Source organism: Triticum urartu, chromosome 7A (assembly GCF_056163025.1).
Source record: "Triticum urartu cultivar PI428250 chromosome 7A, HENAU_Tu73, whole genome shotgun sequence".
NCBI classification, from domain to species: domain Eukaryota; kingdom Viridiplantae; phylum Streptophyta; class Magnoliopsida; order Poales; family Poaceae; genus Triticum; species Triticum urartu.
Genome location: NC_141879.1, coordinates 627,699,028 through 627,723,873, shown reverse-complemented (window position 1 = coordinate 627,723,873; position 24,846 = coordinate 627,699,028).

The following is a 24,846-nucleotide window of genomic DNA, read 5'->3' as shown; positions in this document are numbered from 1 at the left end:
TGGTGCACCCTCGACGGCAGCGCAGCACTCCGAAGAGGTGTGTTTGCCGGAGTGGGCATCAGAACTCTTGCCGGACTTGGTCTTCTTCCCCCCGGGAGCTTCAACGGCAAGTGACTTGCGATCTGCTGCGGCTGCCGCTTCCCGGTAGATCTTGTCGGCACAGATAAGAGCATCCTTCTTGTCGCCAGGGACAGAGATGACGCTTATCGGGCCTGGCATCTTCAGCATGTTGTATGCATAGTGAGAGGCTGCCATGAACTTGGTGAGCGCTGGACGGCCAAGTATCCCATTGTAAGGCATTGGAATATCGGCAACGTCAAAAGTGACCCTCTCAGTCCTGAAGTTCAACTCGCTGCCAAATGTTACTGGAAACGTGTCCTTCCCCTTCGGCTTGCTTCTTCCCGGGTTGATTCCTTGGAATGTGCCGGTCTCTTCAAGCTCGCTGTCAGGGATCTGGAGTTTCTGGAGTACAGCGGAGGAGATCAGGTTCAAGCCGGCCCCGCCGTCAACTAGCATCTTAGTGACCTTGAGGTTGCGGATAGTTGGCGAAACCAACATCGGCAAGCACTCGACCGCAGTTGTGCGATCAGGGTGGTCCTCAGTATCAAAGATGATAGGTGTGCTGGACCATTTCAGAAGCTTGCGTGACTCGACAGGTGGTTCCGCCGCATTGACTTCCCGCACCCACTGCTTAAGTTGGCGGTGCGAAGTATGCAGAGAGGCACCGCCGTCAACGCACAAGACCTCTGTGGCTTTCTGGAACTCCTGCTCACTGGTCTCGACATCGTCCATGTCTTCGTTGTCGTCGTCATCTTCATCCTTGTCGCGGCCGCGGGGTGGTCTGTCTCCTTGCCGCTGCTTGGCCTTGCCGCGGCATCCTCCCTGGCCGGCGCGCTTCTTGCTGGATTCTCCAGCACCTCCTTGGGCCCTCTCCTTGTCGCGTCGCTCGTATTCAGCCTTTTGCTGCTGAACAAGCTGCTCGACTTTCTTGCAGCTCTGGAGGTCATGGCCCTTGGTGCGGTGAATCTTGCAGTACTGCTTGTCGGTGCCGTCCTGCTTGTCGGCGACCGCCACAGCCTGGCAGTTGTTGCATGCGGCAATCTCCTTGCCGGAGCTACCAACTTTGGCTTTCTTGGCGCCACCTTCGTTGCCGGACTGCTCAACGACTAGCACATCTTTGCCTTTCTTCTTCCTGTTCCGCCGCCGGTTTTTCTTTGCCGGGGCAGCATCCTCGCTGTCAGATCCTTCTGCTCCGGTATTCTCTCCGGGGAGTTTCCTCCCTTCCTCAGCACGTGCGCACTTGTCGGCCAGGACATACAGCTCACTGACGTCTCTGATCCTACACATTGCCATCTCCTCCCGCATCCTACGGTTACGCACCTTCTGATGGAACGCGCTGATGACCGCGGCGGGGTGGACATCTGGGATGTTGTACTGTACACGGCTGAACCTCTGAATGTACTTGCGCAGGGGCTCTCCTTCCTTCTGGGCGAGCAGATGAAGGTCACACTCTTGGCCATGAGGTTTGTGGCCGCCTGTAAAGGCGCCGACAAACTGATGGCATAGGTCTGCCCAGGAGGATATGGAGTTGTCTGGCAAGTGCATGAGCCAGGACCTGACGTTGGGCTTGAGCACCAGCGGGAAGTAGTTGGCAAGGATCTTGTCGTCCCGCCCCCCGGCAGCCTGCACCGCGATGGTGTAGATGCTGAGGAACTCCGACGGATGCGTCTTGCCGTCGTACTTCTCTGGAACGTCTGGCTTGAAATTCTTCGTGCTGGGCCACTGGACTCGCCGCAGGTCACGAGTGAACGCAGGGCAACCTACCGCGTACGGCAAGTCGCCTGGTTCCCCTGGCGCATGCATGTCAACAGAGGGCCCAGCGCGCTGGTCCGATTGACGTCGCGCTTCTCTTCGGCGCTCGATGCGAGTTCGAGCGTCTTCTTGCTGTCGTTCGTGAAGAACTTGGCGCTGATCGCGACGAGCTCGTGGATCTGATGACGCGGTGGAGTCGCTGTCGAGGTGGATCCGGCGAGTCGGCGATCTTGGCCTTCGGGGCGGAGAGTGCACAGTGGTTGCACCCCCACCGGTCTTGTCGTCACCCCTACCAGCGGGAGATGGATCGCGCCGTCGGCGGCTTGCCGGCCCCGGTGGGGCCCAGCCGCCTTGGCGCAATCCAGCAGCGCGGCGTAGCCATCGCCAAACTATTTGGGGCAAGCCGCCCTGTGTATGCTACACTAGCGGAGAACATCCGAGCCACCCAGGCAGCGGCGGATGAGTTGGACAATTTCGAGGGCGAAGAACGCCGCCTCATGATGGAGCGAGTCCAGCGGCTCCTCGACGCGACCGCCGCGCAGAACGAGGCCAGCTGCCGCACGGAGGTGCCGCAACGGCCAAACGACGACCTTCACTGAGATCAAGGCGCGATGTCTCGGACACCGACTGGCGGCGCCCGAGGAAGAAGGGACAAGGAGCCGGCTGTCAGCCACAGTCGGACTCGCATTACCATAGAGCGCGACCGAGATGGCCGCCCAAGTGCAGTGGAACGACGGGACGACTGTCCGCCTCCCCCTCCCCGCAAGGAGAGGCGAGTCTCCCTGCCGCCTGTTGACCATCCGACTCTCGGCGACCGCCTTGGCCGCCGAGAGGGAGTTGGAGAGAATGACGCCCGCCACCGGATCGACCGACTTCACCGATCCTTAGCGCTGGAAGAAGAAGACGAGCTGGGTCCGCCTTGTTTTGGGCCCCGCATTCGGGACGAGCCCTTTCCCAGAGGATTCACGCTCCTAAGAGACACGCCCAAGTATACCGGCTCCGTGAAGCCGGAAGACTGGCTAGTCGACTACTCCATGGCTGTCAGCATAGCGAACGGCAACAAGCGTGTCGCCGTAAAGTACATTCCGCTCATGCTCCAGGGCACGGCCCGGACATGGCTGAATAGCCTAAAGCCCCGCAGCATCAACAGCTGGGCCGACTTCATCGAAGTGTTCGTCCGCAACTTCACCAGCACGTACAAGCGCCCTCCCAAGCCTCGTCAGCTCTCCTTGTGCGTGCAAGGCCCCGACGAGTCGACTCTCGATTACCTCACGCGTTGGGCCGAGCTCCGGAACTCCTGCGAGGGCGTGCACGAGGTGCAGGCCATCGAGTACTTCACAACCGGGTGCAGAGAAGGCACCCTCCTCAAGCACAAGCTCCTTTGCGACGAGCCAGAAACCCTCGACAAGCTGCTGATCATAGCGGACAAGTACGCCACGGCCGACTCCTCCATGAAGGCGGAGATTCAAATCAGCACAACTGGCAAAGTGGTTGCTCAAGCTCCAAGAACTCAGGCGGCAGACGCCAACCGGCGACAATAGCAGGACGACCACAAGCGCAAGGCCCCACAGCCGGCTTCCAGCAGCCGGCAGGTCGCGACCGTTGAAGCCCAGCAGCCAGATGAGCAGCCCCCGCCTAAGCGACAGAAAGGCGGCAAGCCAAACTGGTTGCCGGCCTTCTCCTACGAACAGACCCTGGATGGACCTTGCAAGTTCCATAGCGGCGTGAAGCCGTTGAACCACACCACCCGGAAGTGCCACTGGCGACGGCCTCCTGCCTCCCCCGCCTGCTGGGCAGCCGCCTCCGCTGCCGCCCCAGCAGCCGACTGTCAGGCCAGTCGGCGCGGTACAAGACGAATACCCTGAAGATCACGGAGCATACTGGTGTTCACCAGTGTGGCTGATGATCGACGCAGCAGGCGGCTGCAGTGACAAGAGGTGAATGCAGTAGCGTCGGAGACGCTAGAGTTTAGGCACCGGTCCGAGAAGCCCATCAGCTGGAGCAGGGCTGACCACCGAGAAGTGATGCCGAGTCCGGGTTCCTATGCCTTGGTCCTGGACGCCACCTTTGCTACAGATAGACGAGCCGCGCGTTTCTCGTGAGTTCTGATAGACGGAGGCAGCATCATCAATATCCTGTACAAGGACACCATGGAGAAGTTAGGAACCAAGCAAAGACAGCTTCAGAACAGCTGAACTGTGTTCCATGGCATTGTTCCTGGGCTTTCCTGCTCGCTAATCGGCAAGATCCTGATGGACGTCCTCTTTGGAGACAAAGATCACTTCCGCAGAGAGTCTGTTTGGTTTGAGGTGGTGGACCTTGAGAGCCCATACCATGCGCTACTTGGCCGACCCGCCTTGGCCAAGTTCATGGCAGTCCCCCACTACGCCTACCTCAAGATGAAGATGCCCAGTTCCCGGGGAATTCTGACTGTGGCTGGCGACTACCGGAAGTCGTATGCTTGCGCGGCTGAGAGCAGTCGGCTGGCCGAGTCCCTGGTAATCGTGGCCGAAAAGCGGCTCTTTGAGAGAGTTGTGGCGATGGCCGGCAAGCAGCCTGAGGTATCGCCCAACCCAAAAGAGTCGGAAGCTGAGGGTTCGTTCAAGCCGGCCAAAGAGACAAAGAAGATACCCTTGGATCCGGAGCACCCAGAGAGGTACGCCGTTGTAGGAGCAAACCTCGATAGCAAATAGGAAGGCGAGCTCGTCGATTTCCTCCGTGAGAATCGGGACATCTTCGCATGGTCCCCCAAAGACATGCTAGGTGTACCGACGGAATTCGCCGAGCACAAGTTACATGTCCGATCTGATGCAAAGCTGGTCAGGCAGCCCCTGCGCCGCCTGTCAGAAGAGAAGAGAAGAGTTGTCGGAGAAGAGATAGCCCGACTCCTAGCAGCCGGCTTCATTATGGAAGTGTTCTTTCCAGAATGGCTAGCAAATCCGGTCCTGGTACTGAAGAAGAACAAGCAGTGGCGAATGTGTATTGACTACACGAGCCTCAACAAGGCCTGCCCCAAGGACCCATTTGCTCTACCAAGAATCGATCAGGTGATAGACTCCACAGCCGGATGCGAGCTATTGAGTTTTTTGGATGCATACTCAGGATATCACCAGATCAAGTTGAACCCGGCTGACAGACTGAAGACCGCCTTCATCACGCCGTTTGGTGCCTTCTGCTACCTCACCATGACGTTCGGTTTAAGGAATGCCGGCGCCACCTTTCAGTGTTGCATGCAGAAGTGCCTCCTCAAGCAGCTCGGCAGGAATGCCCATGTCTACGTGGACGACGTGGTGGTGAACACTGCTGGAAGACCTCAAGGAGACCTTTGAGAACCTGCGCCGATTCCAGATCAAGCTCAACCCCGAGAAGTGTGTCTTCGGAGTACCACCCGGCCAGCTCCTAGGCTTCCTGGTGTCTGAACGCGGCATAGAATGCAACCCAGTAAATATCAAGGCCATTGAGAGAATGGAGGTACCCAGCCGACTGCTGGATGTGTAAAAGTTCACCGTCTGCTTGGCGTCCATCAGCCGATTCATCAGTCGGCTGTGCGAGAAAGCTCTCCCCTTATACCAACTCGTGAAGAAGACCACTTTTTTCGAGTGGAACCATAAGGCGGACGAAGCTTTTCTCCAGTTGAAGAAGATGCTGACTACTCCACCCGTCCTGGCGGCTCCGACCCCCAAGGAACCTATGCTCCTATACATCGCCGCCACCAGCCAGGTAGTCAACACGGTCATTGTAGTGGAAGGCAAGGAGGAAGGCAAGGCGCTACATATCCAAAGACCGGTATATTACCTGAGCGAGGTACTATTGACCTCCAAGAAAAACTACCCCCACTACCAGAAGATGTGCTATGGCGTACACTTTGCTGCCAAGAAATTGAAGCCTTACGTTCAAGAGCATCCAATCACGGTGGTCTGCACGGCCCCGCTTGCCGAGATTATTGGTAGCCGAGATGCTTCTGGACGAGTGGCCAAATGGGCCATAGAGCTGGCTCCCTACACCATCCACTACCAGCCCCGCACCGCTATCAAGTCACAAGCACTGGCCGACTTCCTCATCGACTGGGCCGAGACCCAGTACCTACCTCCAGCGCCTGATTCCACCCATTGGCGGATGCATTTCGACGGCTCCAAGATGCGCACTGGCTTGGGAGCCGGCGTCGTCCTCACCTCTCCCAAAGGCGACAAGCTCAAATACGCGCTGCAAATCCACTTTGCCGCCTCCAACAACGTCGCCGAGTACGAGGCGCTCATTCACGGGCTCCGGCTTGCCAAAGAACTTGGCATCCGCCAGATCTTGTGTTATGGCGACTCGGAGTTAGTGTTCCAGCAATCATCTGGCGACTGGGACGCGAAAGATGCAAACATGGCGAGTTACCGTTTCCTCGTGCAACAACTCAGCGGGTACTTCGAAGGGTGCGAGTTCCTCCATGTGCCAAGAAACGACAACGACCAAGCAGATGCCTTGGCACGAATCGGCTCTACCCGCCAAGCAATACCATCTAGCATCGCCCTTCAGCGCCTCCTCAAGCCGTCTGTCAAGCCTTCACCAGAATCAGACTCCATTTTTGTGCCAGCTCCTCCCGAAGATGTCGGATCCGACTCTAGAGCTCCGGCAGTCGGTACGGGGATTTTGGCGGATGACTCCAAAGCTGCCACAGTCGAACCCGGCCCGGGGACTGCGGCAGCGGACTTGAAGACTCCAGAACTCAACCCAAGGGCCGCGCCAGTCAGCTTGGGGACTTCATTAAACCAGCAAGTGGTTGTTGACTCCAACCCGCCGCCTCCCAGCCCAACCGCCCTCGTCCAAGTCGCAGTTTTGGCAGTCGAAGAAATAGTAGCACCCTCATGGGCCCAGCCCATCCTCAAATTCCTGGTGAACAAAGAGCTGCCGACTGATGAGACCTCAGCTCGGCAAATACAACGCCGGGCGGCAGCCTACACCATAGTCAATAGAGAGCTGGTCAGGCGCAGCGTCACAGGTGTCTACCAGCGCTGCGTAGAGCCAGAGCAAGGCCAAGCAATTCTCAAAGACATCCATCAAGGCGAGTGCGGCCACCATGCGGCTTCAAGAGCACTCGTCGCCAAAGCCTTTCGACATAGTTTCTTCTAGCCAACTGCCTTGGAAGAGGCCAAGGAGTTGGTCCAAAAATGCAAAGGGTGCCAGAAGTTCAGCTCCAAGCCGCACCAGCCAGCTTCTACACTCAAGACCATCCCCATTGCCTAGCCTTTCGTAGTTTGGGGTCTAGACATGGTGGGACCATTCAAGACAGCACGAGGTGGTTTAACTCACTTACTTGTCGCAGTGGACAAGTTCACCAAGTGGATAGAAGCAAAGCCAATCAAGAAGCTGAACGGTCCGACTGCCTTAACTTTCATCTCCGATATCATAATTCGGTACGGCATACCACACAGCATCATCATCGACAACAGCACAAATTTCGCCAAAGGCGCCTTGGCCCGTGTCTATGCAACACAGGGCATCTGACTAGCGTCCGTCGCCCATCCACAGTCAAACGGCCAAGTGGAGCGAGCAAACGGCCTCATCCTGTCCGGCATCAAGCCTCGGCTGATCGAGCCTTTGGAGCGTTCGGCTGGCTGCTGGCTCGACGAGCTACCAGCCGTCCTCTAGAGTCTGCGCACGACTCCAAACAAGTCAACTGACTTCACGCCCTTCTTCCTCGTCTACGGTGCCGAAACCGTCATCCCAACGGACATAGAGTTCGACTCCCCACGAGTCACCATGTACACCGAGGAGGAAGCAGAAGAAGCACGACAAGACGGCGTCGACCTGCTGGAAGAGGGCCAGCTGTTGGCACTCAGCCGGTCCAGCATCTACCAGCAGAGCCTGCGCCGATAACACAACAGGAAGGTCAGGCCAAGATCTTTCCAAGAAGGCGATCTTGTGCTCCGGCTGATCCAGCGAACAGCCGTCCAACACAAGCTGTCGGTGCCTTGGGAAGGCCCTTTCATCATCAGCAAAGTACTGGGCAACGACTCCTACTACCTGATTGACGCTCAGAAGCCCCGAGCACGCAAGAGGGACGACACCGGCAAGGAGACAGAGCGGCCATGGAATGCAAATCTCCTCCGAAGATTTTACAGTTGATGCAGTATGTACCTCCAGCTCGGGCCGAAGAGCCCTTCCAGGCCTCAAGACGACCAGCCACGACCTCTAGCCAGTCGGCTGTCAGGCTAGGGGTGCGCGGAGCCTGCATGTCCGGCCACAGGGCGGCAATCGCCTGGGCACCAACACGCTGAAGCCGGCGCAGCATCCGGTGAGCCGGCCGAAGGCGAGCCTCGATGCTCAGGATGTGCTCGTCAAGAGTTCGGGGGGCGTCGGCGGCAATCTCTGCGCCCTCGGCCTTCCGACCTTCTCGGTCAGCCTCGAGGGCTTGGATGGCGGCCTGCGAGTGCCCAGGAAAGAAGTCTGCAAAGACAAGAAGAAACGAAGAAGCAAGTCAGAAACCGGGAGTCGGAATGACTTAAATCGGCAGCTCGAAGAAAGAAAGTAATGAAACTCACCATCAACGATGTCTTCGATCTCATGGAAGCCGGAGGCCAGCAGCGCCTCCTTATCAGACTAGGAGGAGCGCTCGCTCGCGAACTCGGCCAGGAGGGCGGTCTCCGTCTCCTCCGCCTCCCTCTGCGTCTTCACAAGCAGCTCCTTCTGCTCTGCCAATTGAGTGGCCAGTAGGCCGCGCTCCATGGCGAGCTTGCTGCACTCCTCCTCTTTGGCACGCAAAGCGGAGTTGGCGTCGCTCAGCTGCTGTTGAAGAGCGGCGTTGGCCCCTGAAAAGAAGGAAGAAACAAGGCGTTAAGTCGTCAGTAATGAAGGTCGCTGGGGAGATCCGGCCCGACTGCTTAACATTCGGCCCGAATCTCGGGGACTACAGCCCGCGGGTGCGCCAGCACGCCCCCGCAAAGAAGGAAAAAGACTTACTCCGGCTCTCCGACAAATCGGCAGTCCGCTTGCCCAGCTCTTCAACGTTACGGTTGAAGGCAGTGACGCGGAGGTTGTGGTAATCCTGTGTCAAGTATTTCACACAAAAAGTCAATAGCCAGAGTTTATCAATTGGAGTTCCGGGTCGCCTGCTCAGCAGCCAGCCCGAAACTCGGGGACTACACCCAGTGGGTGCGCTGGCGCGCCACCACAGAGAGGAACAAGAAAACAAAGACCAAAGGAAAAACATACCCAGACGGCTGCCCGCGACGCCAGGTACGCCTTGGTGCAATTCTGGAGAGCGTCGCCCTCGGCACAAAGCTTCGCCTGGACGTCCAGAAGCGCCTGGTTCAGCGGCCTGTGCCGCCTCCTCGCACCCACCCAATGGGCGCGGCGCTCGTCGCTTCGGCGTCTGGGATCGCCGAGCTGGCGATGCCGACTTCCAGGGGGCGGGGTGCCAAAGTCGCCTTCTCCAGACGGTGGCGCGTTGGTGAGCCGACTTGGAGGAGTAGCCTCGCCACGGCCTCGTCTTCGGTCGGCGGCACCGGAGGGTCCGCTGGCTGCTTGCCTTGCGCACCTTCAGATGGCGGCGGAGGCGGCGGCGGAACGTTCATGTCCGGCGTAGAGGGGCCACCGCCTTCCCTCTCCACAGCGGGGTTCTGCCCGCCGGCTTCCCCATTCTGCCCCGTGAACTCCGGAGGCGGCGGCGCAGAGTTCAACAGGGTGACGAGCACCGCCCACTAGCGGCGTGCGGCTTCCTCAGCCTGCCGCTTCGTCGCGGCGGCGGCTTTGGCCTCCACCAGTTTTTTCTTGGTGGAGGCCTCCACCCTGTCGGCCTCCGCCTTCTCCAGGCGAAGGGCCTCTTCTTCGTTGCGCCTCTCCTGCGCATTCCACTCCGTCGCCTCCCAGAGGTCAGCAGCGGGGTCAATCCGCCGAGTGGTGGCGGACGTCTCCGCTGATCCCATGACGGAGGCGGCGGTGACCCTCTCAAGAGTGAGGGGAGCCCTGAAGAAAGGGAAGCAAGCAAAGACTCAGGCAAAGCCACAGAGAAAGAATAAAGCATCGAGATAGAATACTCACGCGGAGACCAATGGCGGCTTCTTCACTTTCTTACGGAAGCGGATGGCCTTCGCAGCCGCCTCGTCCCGCCGGGTCGCTGCAGCCGAGCCCTTGGGCTTCTTTGGCCGACTGCCGAACAAGGTCGGCACGGCCCTGCGCTTCTTCCCACCGCCTGGAGCGTCCGGCGCGGCAGAAGAGCCCGCGCCAGGCTGGCTGGCTCCTGGCCGATGGCGAGGGGCGACTTCTCCCTCGGCGTCGTTGTTAGGCCAGTCGGCGAAAGTGGCCGAAGGCCTGAAGTTGCCTGCTGTTCCTCCTCCTCCCTCGGCGTCGTCTTCCAGAGCCGCGCCCCCAGATCGGGGTCGTCGATGTCGCTCACTACCCGGTCGGCGAGGAACTCGCGGGCCGGACCCGAGGTGCCGGCTGGCGGGTGGAGGAGGGGATTCTGACCAAAGCTGACTGGTCAAAACAAACTCGGCAAGAAAGAAGACATTCCAAAGAAAAAAAGGAAAGGCAACTCACCACGGGCGGGGGGTTGGCGCGGGAGTATGCCTCCTTGCCGAACCGCCAATCCTCCAGGAGCTTGCTGTCCGAGAGGTAGTTCACCATGAAGGCCACCTCTTTGTGAGGCATGTCCTTGGTGCACATCCGACTCAGGTCATGGTGCCCGCTCATCCGGCATATCGTGTGGGGGCGGCCTTGGAGTGGGAGAACTCGGCGCGCCATAAAGGCGGCCAGTAGGTCTGGACCAGTCAAACCCTCCGACTGCGTCAGCACTAGGAGTCGCGTGATGGCACCGGCTCCCGCAGGCGTCAGCGACTTGGCCCGGAATGACCAGTTGGGCAGTCGCCCAGCTGGCGGGCCGGCTTCGAAAGCTGGCAGGTTGGACCAGTCCCCCATCGCGGAGGCGTTCCTGACGTAGAAGTAGGATCTCTGCCACATCTTCACCGACTTTATCAGCGAGATGGAGGGGAAGGGATTGTCGGCCCCCGACCTTCGCACGACGATAAAAGCGCCGCACTCAGCCGGCACGCCCGCAGCCTGGGTGCCGAGCTTAGAGAAGAAGAACTCCCCCCCAGAGCTCGAGGGTGGGGAGGACTCCGAGGAAGCCTTCGCACAAGGCCACGAAGGCGGACAGTAGCACCACTGCGTTGTGGGTGAGGTGGTGCGGCTGGAGGCCGTAGAACTCTAGGAAGGATCGGAAGAAACTGCTCGCCGGCAGCCCCAACCCGCGCAGGCAGTGCGAGCAGAAGATAACCCGCTCGCCCTCCTAGGGCGCGCGGGAAATCTCCCCCTTCGGCGCAAGACGTACCTGCACGCGATCCTTGCCGAGGAGCCGACGAGTCCGGCGGAGGAACTTGATGTGGTCTTCATGAACTTCGTAGTCGTCCCAGGTGCCGGAGTGCACCGGGGGAGGCGTGGCGGCAGAGGAAGAACTCATCGTGAGCTGTCACCGTGGCGGTCGCCGGAGCTTGGGCGCGCGGCGGAGTGAAGAAGAAGAAGAAGGAGGAGAGCAAGGAGCAGTGTGAAGGAAGAGAGCGAGGAGTGGTGGGAAGGAGGGGCGCGCGTGCCCCCCTCTTCCCCCTACTTATAGCCCAGTGGGCTGCGAAGCCGAGGGGGCGGTCATGGGGATTTACTGCACCCACGGCCCCACGACCCCCACTATCCACGATAAAGTTACTGCGCACAGTAACTCCACGGGAATCCCAACGGTCCACCAGGGCCGCAGCGGATCCGCTCGGGCGGCGAGGCGCGGTGGTGGCGGGCCCCGCCTATGGGCCTGTCCCGTCGCGCGCGTAGGCTGGCAGGACAGCCCAGCCACGTGCCATCGTGTGACAGGCCTAGAACGGGCGGCGGCCTAGAGGCTTAGCTAGCACGCCACTTAAATCCCGCCGCGACGTTCGAAATACAGTGCGAGTCGGAATTGAGTACGTCCGAATCGAGCGAGTCCGACTCCTTCTAGTCGGCCCAGTAGAAGTCCATCAAAGACCATGTGTTGAGCACTCGGAAAGAGAAACTGCTGAGGCTTCTCGGCCGATCGGCCGCGGCGCCTCACCAGCTTCGGGGACTACTTTCGGAGTAATGGGCCACGGGTAGGCCAACCCGAGCCCCAGAACCTTTCAAGACATCATGGCAGGCTGCGCCCCTCAAGACCCCAGGACGAAGATCCGCCTCCTGAGGAGTCGACGGCAAGACGGCCAACTGACCACCCACGGCCGAGTCCCAGGGATGACTTCAGGGAAAGCCGACTCCTGACTAGCGACTTCCAGAGAAGCCGGCTTTGGGGAGTTGGCCTGCGACTCCAACAAACCCCATGACCTCATCAAAGGGGACGGGGCAGGGGCGTGGCTACAGCGAAGCCCACCCCCGCCCCTTACCAAGGGCAGGCATGGCCACAGCACGCCGTACCCCGAAAGATCTCCGTGCGGCGTGGCACTGTTGCCATGTCGGCCCTGGCATCAGCACCGCAGGGCCGAATCCTGCACCCACGACGGCTTGTCTATACGGCCTAGAGGCAGCAGGCCCCACCAGTTAGTGAGACCTCCGGAGACGGCAGGAGAACCACCAGTCGGACCCGTCGGGAGTCGGCCCGGGGGAGTCGGCCGAGCCCTCCTCCGGGGCCCACGCGCCATTAATCAAGATGTGATGGGGAGTGGCAACAGTGATCGCCTGCCAGGCAGCGAGGCTGTTGCCACGACCTCATGATCAAGCCCGCGTCATCAGAAGCACGGCTACAGTAATCAGCAGCCGGCAAGACCCGCCCGCGATGGACGTGGCCTGTCGGCTCCGTACCAGGCCAGTCAGCGGGGCCCGCCAGCCGGCGGGCCCCAGCGGTCGGCAGAGAAGACGGAGGTCAGAGGCACTGACGACTGGGCCCGCGTCCAGCCGGATTACCCTTGTACCCCTGGGGGGTAGGCCTATATAAACCCCCCAGGGCACCCATGCAAGGGGTTGGAACCCATTAGCTCTAGGCCAGATCATATAGAAGGGAGAGAGCTAGCCTTGCCCTATCCTACCTCCAAGAAACAACTCAAGGAGCAACCGTGTAAACACTTTGCCATAGTGATCATGCGGAGACCCCGCAGAGCAGCAGTAGGGGTATTATCTCCTCGGAGAGCCCTGAAGCTGGGTAAGATTCGCCGGCGTGCATGTCGTCGCCTCATCCCATTTCCAGGCACCGGCGACGTTCTACTCGCCCCCACCATGCATGATAAGCCATCCTTTGGCATATGTCGCACCAAACCCCCGACACTTGTTATCGAACCATTTGATGTTTGGGGTTTTATTATATGGGACCATTTCCTTCCTCTAATGGGTATACACATATTTTAGTTGTTGCTGATTACGTTACTAAGTGGGTAGAAGCTGTTCCAACTAGTAGTGCTGATCATAACACCTCTATTAAGATGCTTAAAAAAGTTATTTTTCCGAGGTTTGGAGGCCCTAGATACTTAATGAATGATGGCGGTTCACATTTTATTCATGGCCCTTTTCGTAAAATGCTTGCTAAGTATGATGTTAATCATAGAATTGCATCCCCGTATCACCCGCAGTCTAGTGGTCAAGTAGTACTGAGTAATAGAGAGCTTAACTTAATTTTGCAAAAGACTGTTAATAGATCTAGAAAGAATTGGTCAAAGAAACTTGATGATGCATTATGGGCTTATAGAACTGCATATAAAAATCCTATGGGTATGTCTCCGTATGAAATGGTTTATGGAAAAGCTTATCACTTACCTCTCGAACTAGAACATAAGGCATATTGGGCCATTAAAGAGCTCAATTATGATTTCAAACTTGCTGGTAAGAAGAGGTTATTTGACATTAGCTCACTTGATGAATGGAGAACCCAAGCCTATGAAAATGCCAAACTGTTTAGAGAAAAAGTTAAGAGATGGCATGACAAAAGGATACAAAAGCGTGAGTTTAATGTAGGTGATTATGTTTTGCTACACAACTCTCGCTTAAGATATTTTGCAGGCAAACTCCTCTCTAAATGGGAAGGCCCTTACATTATCGAGGAGGTCTATCATTCCGGTGCCATAAAAATCAATAACTTCGAAGGCCCAAATCCGAGGGTGGTGAACGGTCTAAGAATCAAACATTATATCTCAGGTAATCCTATAAATGTTGAAAATAATGTTATTGAAACTGTAACACCAGAGCAATATATAAGGGACACTATCCAGAATGTTTCAGACTCCGAAAGGAATAGGTATGTGGTACGGTAAGTAAACTGATGACCCACAAGTGTAGGGGATCTATCGTAGTCCTTTCGATAAGTAAGAGTGTCGAACCCAACGAGGAGCGGAAGGAAATAATAAGCGGTTTTCAGCAAGATATTCTCTGCAAGCACTGAAATTATAGGTAATAGATAGTTTTGTGATAAGATAATTTGTAATGAGCAACAAATAACAAAAGTAAATAAAGTGCAGCAAGGTGGCCTAATCCTTTTTGTAGCAAAGGACAAGCCTGGACAAATTCTTATATAGAGAAAAGCGCTCCCGAGGACACATGGGAATACCGTCAAGCTAGGTTTCATCACGGTCATATGATTCGCGTTCGGTACTTTGATAATCTGATATGTGGGTGGACCGGTGCTTGGGTACTGTCCTTACTTGGAGAAGCATCCCTTATGATTAACCTCTATTGCAAGCATCCGCAACTACAACAAAAGTATTAAGGTAAACCTAACCATAGCATGAAACATGTGGATCCAAATCAGCCCCTTATGAAGCAATACATAAACTAGGGTTTAAGCTTCTGTCACTCTAGCAACCCATCATCTACTTATTACTTCCCAATGCCTTCCTCTAGGCCCAAATAATGGTGAAGTGTCATGTAGTCGACACTCACATAACACCACTAGAGGAGAGACAACATACATCTCATCAAAATATCAAACGAATACCAAATTCACAGGACTACTAATAGCAAGACTTCTCCCATGTCCTCGGGAACAAATGTAACTACTCACAAAGCATATTCAGGTTCATAATCAGAGGGGTATTAATATGCATATAGGATCTGAACATATGATCTTCCACCAAATAAACCAACTAGCATCAACTACAAGGAGTAATCAACACTACTAGCAACCCATAGGTACCAATCCCAAACTTAGAGACAAGAATTGGATACAAGAGATGAACTAGGGTTTGAGAGGAGATGGTGCTGGTGAAGATGTTGATGGAGATTGACCCCCTTCCGATGAGAGGATCGTTGGTGATAATGATGATGGCGATGATTTCCCCCTCCCGGAGGGAAGTTTCCCCGACAGAACCACTCCGCCAGAGCCCTAGATTGGTTCCGCCAAGGTTCCGCCTCGTGGCGGCGGAGTCTCGTCCCGAAAGCTTGCTTCTGATTTTTTTTCTCATCGAAGGACTCCATATAGCAGAAGATTGGCATCGGAGGGCCACGAGGGGGCCCATGAGGCAGGGGGCGCGCCCCCACCCTCATGGGCAGGGTGTGGCTCCCCTCTGGAACTTCTTGTGCTCAGTATTTTTTATATATTCTAAAAATGACTTTCGTGAAGTTTCAGGACTTTTGGAGCTGTGCATAATAGGTCTCTAATATTTGCTCCTCTTCCAGCCCAGAATCCCAGCTGCCTGCATTCTCCCTCTTTATGTAAACCTTGCAAAATACGAGAGAATAGGCATACGTATTGTGACATAATGTGTAATAACATCCCATAATGCAATAAATATCGATATAAAAGCATGATGCAAAATGGATGTATCAACTCCCCCAAGCTTAGACCTCGCTTGTCCTCAAGCGAAAGCCGAAATCTAAAAATATGTCCACATGTTTAGAGATAGAGGTGTCGATAAAAATAAAATACGGACATGAGGGCATCATGATCATTCTTAGAACAACAACTTATATAATTCTTTTCATATGATCTCTTATGCTAGAGTAACAATTCAATCACAATTTCAAGTATGAATCGTAAACTTCATTGAAAACTAGCAAACTATAATCTCAGCCATTGGAGCAATTGCAATTTATCATAACATAGGAAAGAGTCAATATAAGAGCTTTTCAGCAAGTCCACATACTCAACTACCATATAGTCTTTCACAATTGCTAACATTCACGCAATACTTATTGGTATGGAGTTTTAATCGGACACAGAGAAAGATAGGGGCTTATAGTTTTGCCTCCCAACGTTTTACCTCAAGGGTAATGTCAACAATAGTAGTTTATGAAAACTCACATCCAATTAGCCATATATACCAGGATCTTTCCAACATGTTGTGCTTGCCACAAGACAAAATGTAAAAAGGAAGGGTGAAGATCACCATGACTCTTATGCAAGGTAGGAGATAAAAGTAAAAGATAGGCCCTTCACAGAGGGAAGCAGAGGTTGTCATGCGCTGTTATGGTTGGATGCACAAAATCTTAATGCGAAAGAACGTCACTTTATATTGCCACTTGTGATATGGACCTTTATTATGCAGTCCGTCGCTTTTATTTCTTCTGTATCACACGATCGTATATAGCTTATTTTCTCCCACAACTTACTTGAGGGATCTTACTCAATCCATAGGTAGGTATGGTGGACTCTCATGGCAAAACTGGTTTAAGGGTGTTTGGAAGCACAAGTAGTATCTCTACTTGGTGCAAAGAATTTGGCTAGCATAAGGGGGAAAGGCAAGCTCAATCATGTTGGATGATCCATGAAAATATAATTTATCTCAGATGTAAGAAAACATAACCCATTACGTTGTCTTCCTTGTCCAACGTCAACTCTTTAGTATGTCATATTTTAATGAGTTCTCACAATCATAAAAGATGTCCAAGATAGTGTATTTATATGTGAATACCTCTCTTTCTTTATTACTTCCTATTAAGTGCAACGTTGACCAAAACTATGTTTGTCAACTCTCAACAACTTTAATTCATAATACCCTTTATATGTGAGCTCATTACTCTCCATAAGATCCATATGATCTCTTTTATTCTTTTTATTCTTTTCTCTTTTCTTTTATTCACTCAAGATCATGGCAAAATAATCAAGCCCTTAACTCAACACTAATCTTTATTATATAGCTCACTGACTCGATTACATAGAAGGATCATAAAGCAAAACTCACAACTAGATCATACTAAAACTTTATGCTACTAGATCAAGATATTACCAAAAGGATCGAACTAAGAAAAACGGTAAAGATAAAAGTGATGGGGATACGATACCAGGGCACTCCCCCAAGCTTGGCAGTTGCCAAGGGGAGTGCCCATACCAAATACTCAGTTCTTCTTTGTTGGTGGAGAGGGTGGAGTTGTTGATGATGTAGGCTTGTCGTCCCTCTTCCAAGGCATAGGCTCGCCATCATAGAAGGATGAACGAGTCTCCGGGATCCTCAAATCTGCAGGCAAACTCATCCTCTTGAATCTATATTCATACTCACAGTTTTGGTTTTGCAGGTCATAGATTTCGGCTTGGAGTTGCTCGATCTTCTCATGAATCTTGAAGATGGTCTCCCCAATGTTCTTGGCATCCAGCTTGTGGTTGTTGGTGAACTCCGCGATCATCATATGGTTGGTGTCGAGTCCGCATTCCACCATATCCTGGCACTTGAAAACTTGTTGCTCCATTGCCTCGAGCCTTGTCTCCATGCTTCCGGTCCTCCTTGGTCCCTCAACATCACAGATGTGTAGCACCCCCTCATGCATCTCAATGGTTTGAGGGTGTTGGAACACTTCCGCGAGGTAGGGGTTGATGACCTTCTCGAAAAACTTGTCCTTGGGGGCACTTCAAGACGACATGACGACCTAGATCTATCAGAAAAACAAATCAAAACAAAGATGAGAGATATTTGCGTGATACAGGAGTCAAAACCTCCGGGAGATTATATACTGAATTTTTACCGACCAAAATACGTATCGTGCAACAAAACGGAGTCCGGAGAGCGCACAAGGTGCCCACGAGACAGGGGGCGCGCCCAGGGGGGTAGGGCGCGCCCTCCACCCTCGTGGAGCCCTCATGTCCTTCCCGGACTGCTTCTTATTTTTCTATTTTTCTAAATATTCCAAAACTGAGAAAAATTGCCATTAGAACTGTTTTGGAGTCGATTTACTTACCGTACCACATACCTATTCCTTTTCGGAGTCTGAAACATTCCGGAAAGTGTCCCTTATGTATTCCTCCGGGGTTACGGTTTCAATAACATTGGTTTTAACATTTATAGGATTACCTGAGATATAATGTTTGATTCTGTGACTGTTCACCACCTTCGGATTTATGCCTTCGAAGTTGTTGATTTTTATGGCACCGAAACGATCGATAGACCTCGATAACGTAAGGACCTTCCCATTTAGAAAGAAGCTTTCCTACAAAAAAATCTTAAACGAGAGTTGTATAGCAATACATAATCACCTGCATTAAACTCATGCTTTTGTATTCTTTTGTCATGCCATCTTTTAACTTTTTCTTTAAACAATTTGGCATTCTCATAGGCTTGGGTTCTCCATTCATCAAGTGAGCTAATGTCAAATAACCTCTTCTCACCAGTAAGTTTGAAATCATAATTGAGCTCTTTAATAGCCCAATATGCCTTATGTTCTAGTTCGAGAGGTAAGTGACATGCTTTACCACAAACCATTTTATACAGAGACATACCCATAGGATTTTTATATGCAATTCTAGAGGCCCATAATGCATCATCAAGTTTCTTGGACCAATTCTTTCTAGATCTATTAACAGTATTTTGCAAAATTAATTTGAGTTCTCTATTACTCAATTCTACATGACCACTAGACTGTGGGTGATAAGGAGATGCAATTCTATGATTAACATCATACTTATTAAGCATTTTACGGAAAGCACCATGAATAAAACACTACTAGGAAAAGGGCTATAGATGGAGTTGACACTAATGGCGCACCAAACATGTGGTGCGCCATTACTATATACTAATGGCGCACCATGTGTTGGTACGCCATTAGTGTGGTAGACACTAATGGCGCACCACGTCCACGGTGCGCCATTAGTAATTTTTTTTTATTTTTTTCAAAACTACTAATGGCGCACCGTGGGAGTGGTGCGCCATTACTAGTTGAACTAGTAATGGCGCACCACATCCACGGTGCGCCATTAGTAAAATTTTTTTTTTATTTTTTTTTAATTTTTTGTCAAAACTACTAATGGCGCACCGTCGGAGTGGTGCGCCATTACTAGTTGAACTAGTAATGGCGCACCATGCCACGGTGCGCCATTAGTAACTTGGCCACCACTTCCACCGAATGCACCCCCCCCCTGGATCACCTTTTCAGTTTAAAAAAAATAAAAGAAAATGATGAAAATGTCAAAAAATAAAAGAAAATAAGTTTCCCATGAGATATGTGGTCTAGTTGTTGGGAAAATTTGTAAATATGACTTTCGACTTCATTTGCAAAATCTCTCGAGAATTTGTAAAAATGGGCATAACTTTTGCATACTAACTCGGATGAAAAAGTTTTTTATATGAAAAATCATCTACTCGAAAAGTTACATCCGAATTTAACTGGGGGAACCCCGTTAAACATTTTCAAAATCGTCAAAAACCTAACCAAAAAAAGATATGGGGCTTTTAAGATCTCGAGAGGCAAAAAAATTCAAAAAAATTCAAACTTACTAATGGCGCACCTGCCCAGGGTGCGCCATTAGTATCTTCCCGCCTTCAAAATTCAAAATAGGTCAACAAAATAAAAAAAAGTTACTAATGGCGCACCTGCCCATGGTGCGCCATTAGTATCTTCCCGCCTTCAAAATTCAAAATAAGTCAAAAAAATAAAAAAAAGATACTAATGGCGCACCTGCCCATGGTGTGCCATTAGTATCTTCCCGCCTCCTCTCCTCTCCTCCACTCCATCCCCTCCTCTCCTCTCCTCCACTCCATCTCCTCCTCTCCGGTGACCTCCTCCTCCTCTCCGGCGACCTCCTCCTCCCTCCTCTCCTCCCCTCCCCTCACGATTTCTCCTCCCTCCTCTCCGGTGAGCTCCTCCTCCCTCCTCTCCGGTGACCTCCTCCTCCCTCATCTCCGGTGAGCTCCTCCTCCCTCATCTCCGGTGAGCTCCTCCTCCCTCCTCTCCGGTGAGCTCCTCATGGTTTCTCCTTCCTCCTCTCCGATGCTCCGGTGAACTCCTCTCCGGCGACCTCCTCCTCCTCTCCGGCGATGTAGGCGAGCGCCTCTCCAGTCACCTCCTCCTCCTCCTCTCCGGCAAAAGAACGTACAAGATCCAAAAACAGGAACAAAATTTGAAATAATATCGTGCAAAAATGAGCAAAAAATGAGCAAAAAATGGGCAAAAAATCGCGATCCAGATCCAAATTCAAAATTCTAAAATAGCAATGGCGCACGGTGGGGATTAGACGGTGCGCCACTCCTATTTTCCCGCCTTCAAAATTCAAAAATACTAATGGCGCACCATGGCCTATACTAATGGCGCACCAGTGGCCTGTACTAATGGCGCACCGTGGCCTATACTAATGGCGCACCATTGGTGCGCCATTAGTATACCAGATACTAATGGCGCACCAGTGGTGCGCCATTAGTAAAAATTACTAATGGCGTGCTAGTAATGGCGCACCAGTGATGCGCCATTAGTAGGCAAAACTGGTGCGCCATTAGTAGGCCTTTTCCTAGTAGTGAAATGTGAACCACCATCAGTCATTAAATACCTAGGGACTCCAAACCTCGGAAAAATAACTTCTTTAAGAATCTTAATAGAGTTGTTATGATCAACACTACTAGTTGGAATAGCTTCTACCCACTTAGTAACGTAATCAACAGCAACTAAAATATGTGTATATCCATTAGAGGCAGGAAAAGGTCCCATATAATCAAAGCCCCAAACATCAAATGGTTCAATAACAAGTGAATAATTCATAGGCATTTCTTGACGTCTACTAATATTACCAATTCTTTGACATTCATCACAAGACATGACAAACTTACGGGCATCCTTGAAGAGAGTAGGCCAATAAAAACCGGACTGCAACACCTTGTGTGCAGTTCTATCTCCAGCATGGTGTCCTCCATAAGCCTCAGAGTGACACTTGCGTAGGATCTATTCCTGTTCATGCTCAGGTACATAACATCTAATAACACAGTCTACTCCTTCTTTATAAAGATGTGGATCATCCCAGAAGTAATGTCTTAAGTCACAGAAAAATATTTTCTTTTGGTGGTATGTGAAACTAGGTGGTATAAATTTAGCAACAATGCAATTAGCATAATCAGCATACCATGGAGCAGTATGAGAAGCATTTATGACATTTAATTGTTCATCAGGAAAGCTATCATCAATTGGTAGTGGGTCATCAAGAACTTTTTCCAACCTAGACAAGTTATCTGCAACGGGGTTCTCAGCTCCCTTTCTATCTATAATATGCAAATCAAATTCTTGTAGCAAGAGAACCCATCTAATAAGTCTAGGTTTAGCATCTTTATTTTCCATAAGATATTTAATAGCAGCATGATCAGTGTGAATAGTTATTTTAGAATCAACAATATAAGGTCTGAACTTATCACAGGCCAATACAATTGCTAAGAATTCTTTTTCAGTAGTAGCATAATTTCTCTAAGCATTGTCTAGAGTTTTACTAGCATATTGAATAACATGTAATTTCTTATCAACTCTTTGCCCTAGAACAGCACCTACATCATAATCACTAGCATGACACATAATTTCAAAAGGTAAATTCCAATCAGGTGGCTGAACAATAGGTGCAGAGATTAATGCTTTCTTAAGTATTTCAAAGGCTTCTACACAATCATCATCAAAGACGAATGGTATATCTTTTTGCAATAAATTAGTCAGAGGCCGATAAATTTTTGAGAAGTCCTTAATGAACCTCCTATAAAAACCGGCATGACCAAGGAAACTTCTTATACCTTTGATGTCCTTGGGACACGGCATCTTTTCAATAGCATCAACTTTAGCTTTATCAACTTCAATGCCACTTTCAGAAATTTTGTGCCCCAAGACAATACCGTCATTAACCATAAAGTGTCATTTCTCCCAATTCAAGAAAAGGTTAGTTTCTTCACATCTCTGCAAAACTCGATCAAGGTTTCTTAAGCAATCATCAAAAGAGGATCCATAAATGGAGAAATCATCCATGAATACCTCACATATCTTTTCACAAAAATCAGAAAATATAGCCATCATGCATCTTTCAAAGGTAGCAGGTGCATTACATAAACCAAAAGGCATACATCTATAAGCAAAAGTATCGAAAGGGCAAGTAAAAGTGGTCTTAGATTGATCATCATCTGACACAGGTATTTGAGAGAAACCAGAATAACCATCTAGAAAGAAAAAATATGTATGTTTGGATAATCTTTCTAGCATTTGATCAATAAAAGGTAAGTGGTAATGATATTTTTGAGTAGCCTTATTTAATTTGCGAAAATCAATTACCATCCTATAACCTATAATAATTCTTTGCGGAATCAATTCATCTTTATCATTAGGAACGACATTAATACCTCCCTTCTTAGGAACACAATGGACATGACTTACCCACTGACTATCAGCAACGGGATAAATTATACCTGCCTCAAGGAGCTTTAGTATCTCTTTTATTACAACTTCTTTCATCTTAGGATTCAGTCGTCGTTGGTGATCAATAACTGGTTTGGCATCTTTTTCCAAATTTATTTTGTGTTGACATAGAGTGGGACTAATGCCCTTAAGATCATCAAGAGTATATCCAATAGCAGCACGGTGCTTCTTCAGAGTTTTCAATAATCTTTCTTCCTCCTTCTCTGAAAGGTTATCACTAATAATAATAGGATATATCTTCTTTTCATCAAGATAAGAATATTTAAGTGTATTAGGCAATGGTTTAAGCTCAAACATGGGATCACCCTTGGGTGGAGGAGGACCCCCTAAGATTTCAACAGGCAAGTTGTGTTTCAGAATAGGTCCCTGTTTAAAGAACACTTCATCTATTTCCCTTCTTTCATTCATAAACATATCATTTTCATGGTCTAGCAAATATTGTTCTAAACGATCACTAGGAGGTACAGCAATAGAAGCAAGACCAATAATTTCATCTTTACTAGGCAATTCTTCTTCACGGTGTTGTCTACGAAATTTAGAAATGTTGAACTCATGAGACATATCACCTAAACCAATAGTAATAACATCCTTCTTGCATTCTATCCTAGCATTAACAGTGTTTAAGAAGGGTCTACCAAATATAATGGGACAAAAGCTATCTTGTGGGGAACTAAGAACAAGAAAATCAGCAGGATATTTTGTTTTCACACACAAGACTTCAACATCTCTAACAATCCCAATTGGTGAAATAGTATCTCTATTGGCTAGTTTAATTGTGACATCAATATCTTCTAACTCAGCAGGTGCAATATCATGCATAATCTCGTTGTACATGTCAATAGGTATTGCACTAGCACTACCACCCATATCACACATGCCATGATAACAATGATATCCTATTTTAACAGAAATAATAAGCATGCGTACCACATGTCTATGTTTATCTTTAGCACAAGGTTTTGCTATTCTAGCAGTTCCATCACAGAAAATAAATAACATGCCCATCAATATTATCAGCCAAGAGATCCTTGACAATAGCAATATTAGGTTCAACTTTAACTTTCTCAGGAGATGTATAGGTTCTAATATTGCTTTTACAAACCACTGTTGAAGCTTTAGCATGATCTTTTATCCTAACAGGAAATGGTGGTTTCTCAACATAAGCAGTAGGAACAATAGGACCATTATAAGTGACAGTCTTTTCTTCAACTTTAATAGGTGCAGCTACTTTTACTTCTATGGGAGGATGATATTTAAACCACTTCTCTTTAGGGAGATCAATATGAGTAGCAAAAGATTCACAGAAAGAAGCTACTATTTCAGAGTCAAGTCCATATTTAGTGCTAAATTTACGGAAAACATCAGTATCCATAAAAGATTTAAACAATCAAACTTAGGTGTCATACCTGACTCCGTACCTTCGTCGAGATCCCAATCTTTAGAGTTGCGTTTAATTATTTCGAATAAATCCCATTTGAATTCAATAGTCTTCATCATAAAAGAGCCAACACAAGAAGTATCGAGCATGGTGCGGTTGTTATCAGAAAGCCCAGCATAAATTTTTTGAATAGTCATTTCTCTTGAGAGCTCATGATTGGGGCCTGAATATAACATTGACTTAACCCTCCCCCAAGCTTGAGCGATGCTTTCTCCTTCGTGAGGCCAAAAATTATATATATAATTATGATCACGATTTACAAGATGCATAGGATAAAACTTCTGATGAAATTCCAATTTCAATTGTTTGTAGTTCCATGATCCCATATCATCACATAGCCTATACCATGTCAATGCGTCTCCCTCCAAAGATAAAGGGAAGACCTTCTTCTTCATAACATCATCGGGCATACCTGCAAGCTTAAATAATCCACAAACTTCATCCACATATATTAGGTGCTCATCAGGATGTAGTGTTCCATCTCCTGCAAAAGGATTAGCTAGCAGTTTTTCTATCATACCCGAAGGAAATTCAAACCAGACATTTTCATTTTCAGTAGGTTCAGTAGGTTGAGTAGGTTGAGGAGCAACTCTATGCTCTACTGGTCGGGATGAAGATACCCCGAAGAAGCCCCTCAAAGGATTACTTTCCATAGTAACAAGTGACAGTAAATTTCAGCACACTATATAAATTTTTTTCCTTACCAAATTCCACCTACCAAAGGCGCTTCACTCCCCGGCAACGGCGCCAGAAAAGAGTCTTGATGACCCACAAGTATAGGGAATCTATCGTAGTCCTTTTGATAAGTAAGAGTGTCGAACCCAACGAGGAGCAGAAGGAAATGATAAGCGGTTTTCAGCAAGGTATTCTCTGCAAGCACTGAAATTATAGGTAATAGATAGTTTTGTGATAAGATAATTTGTAACGAGCAACAAGTAACAAAAGTAAATAAAGTGCAGCAAGGTGGCCCAATCCTTTTTGTAGCAAGGGAGAAGCCTGGACAAATTCTTATATAGAGAAAAGCGCTCCCGAGGACACATGGG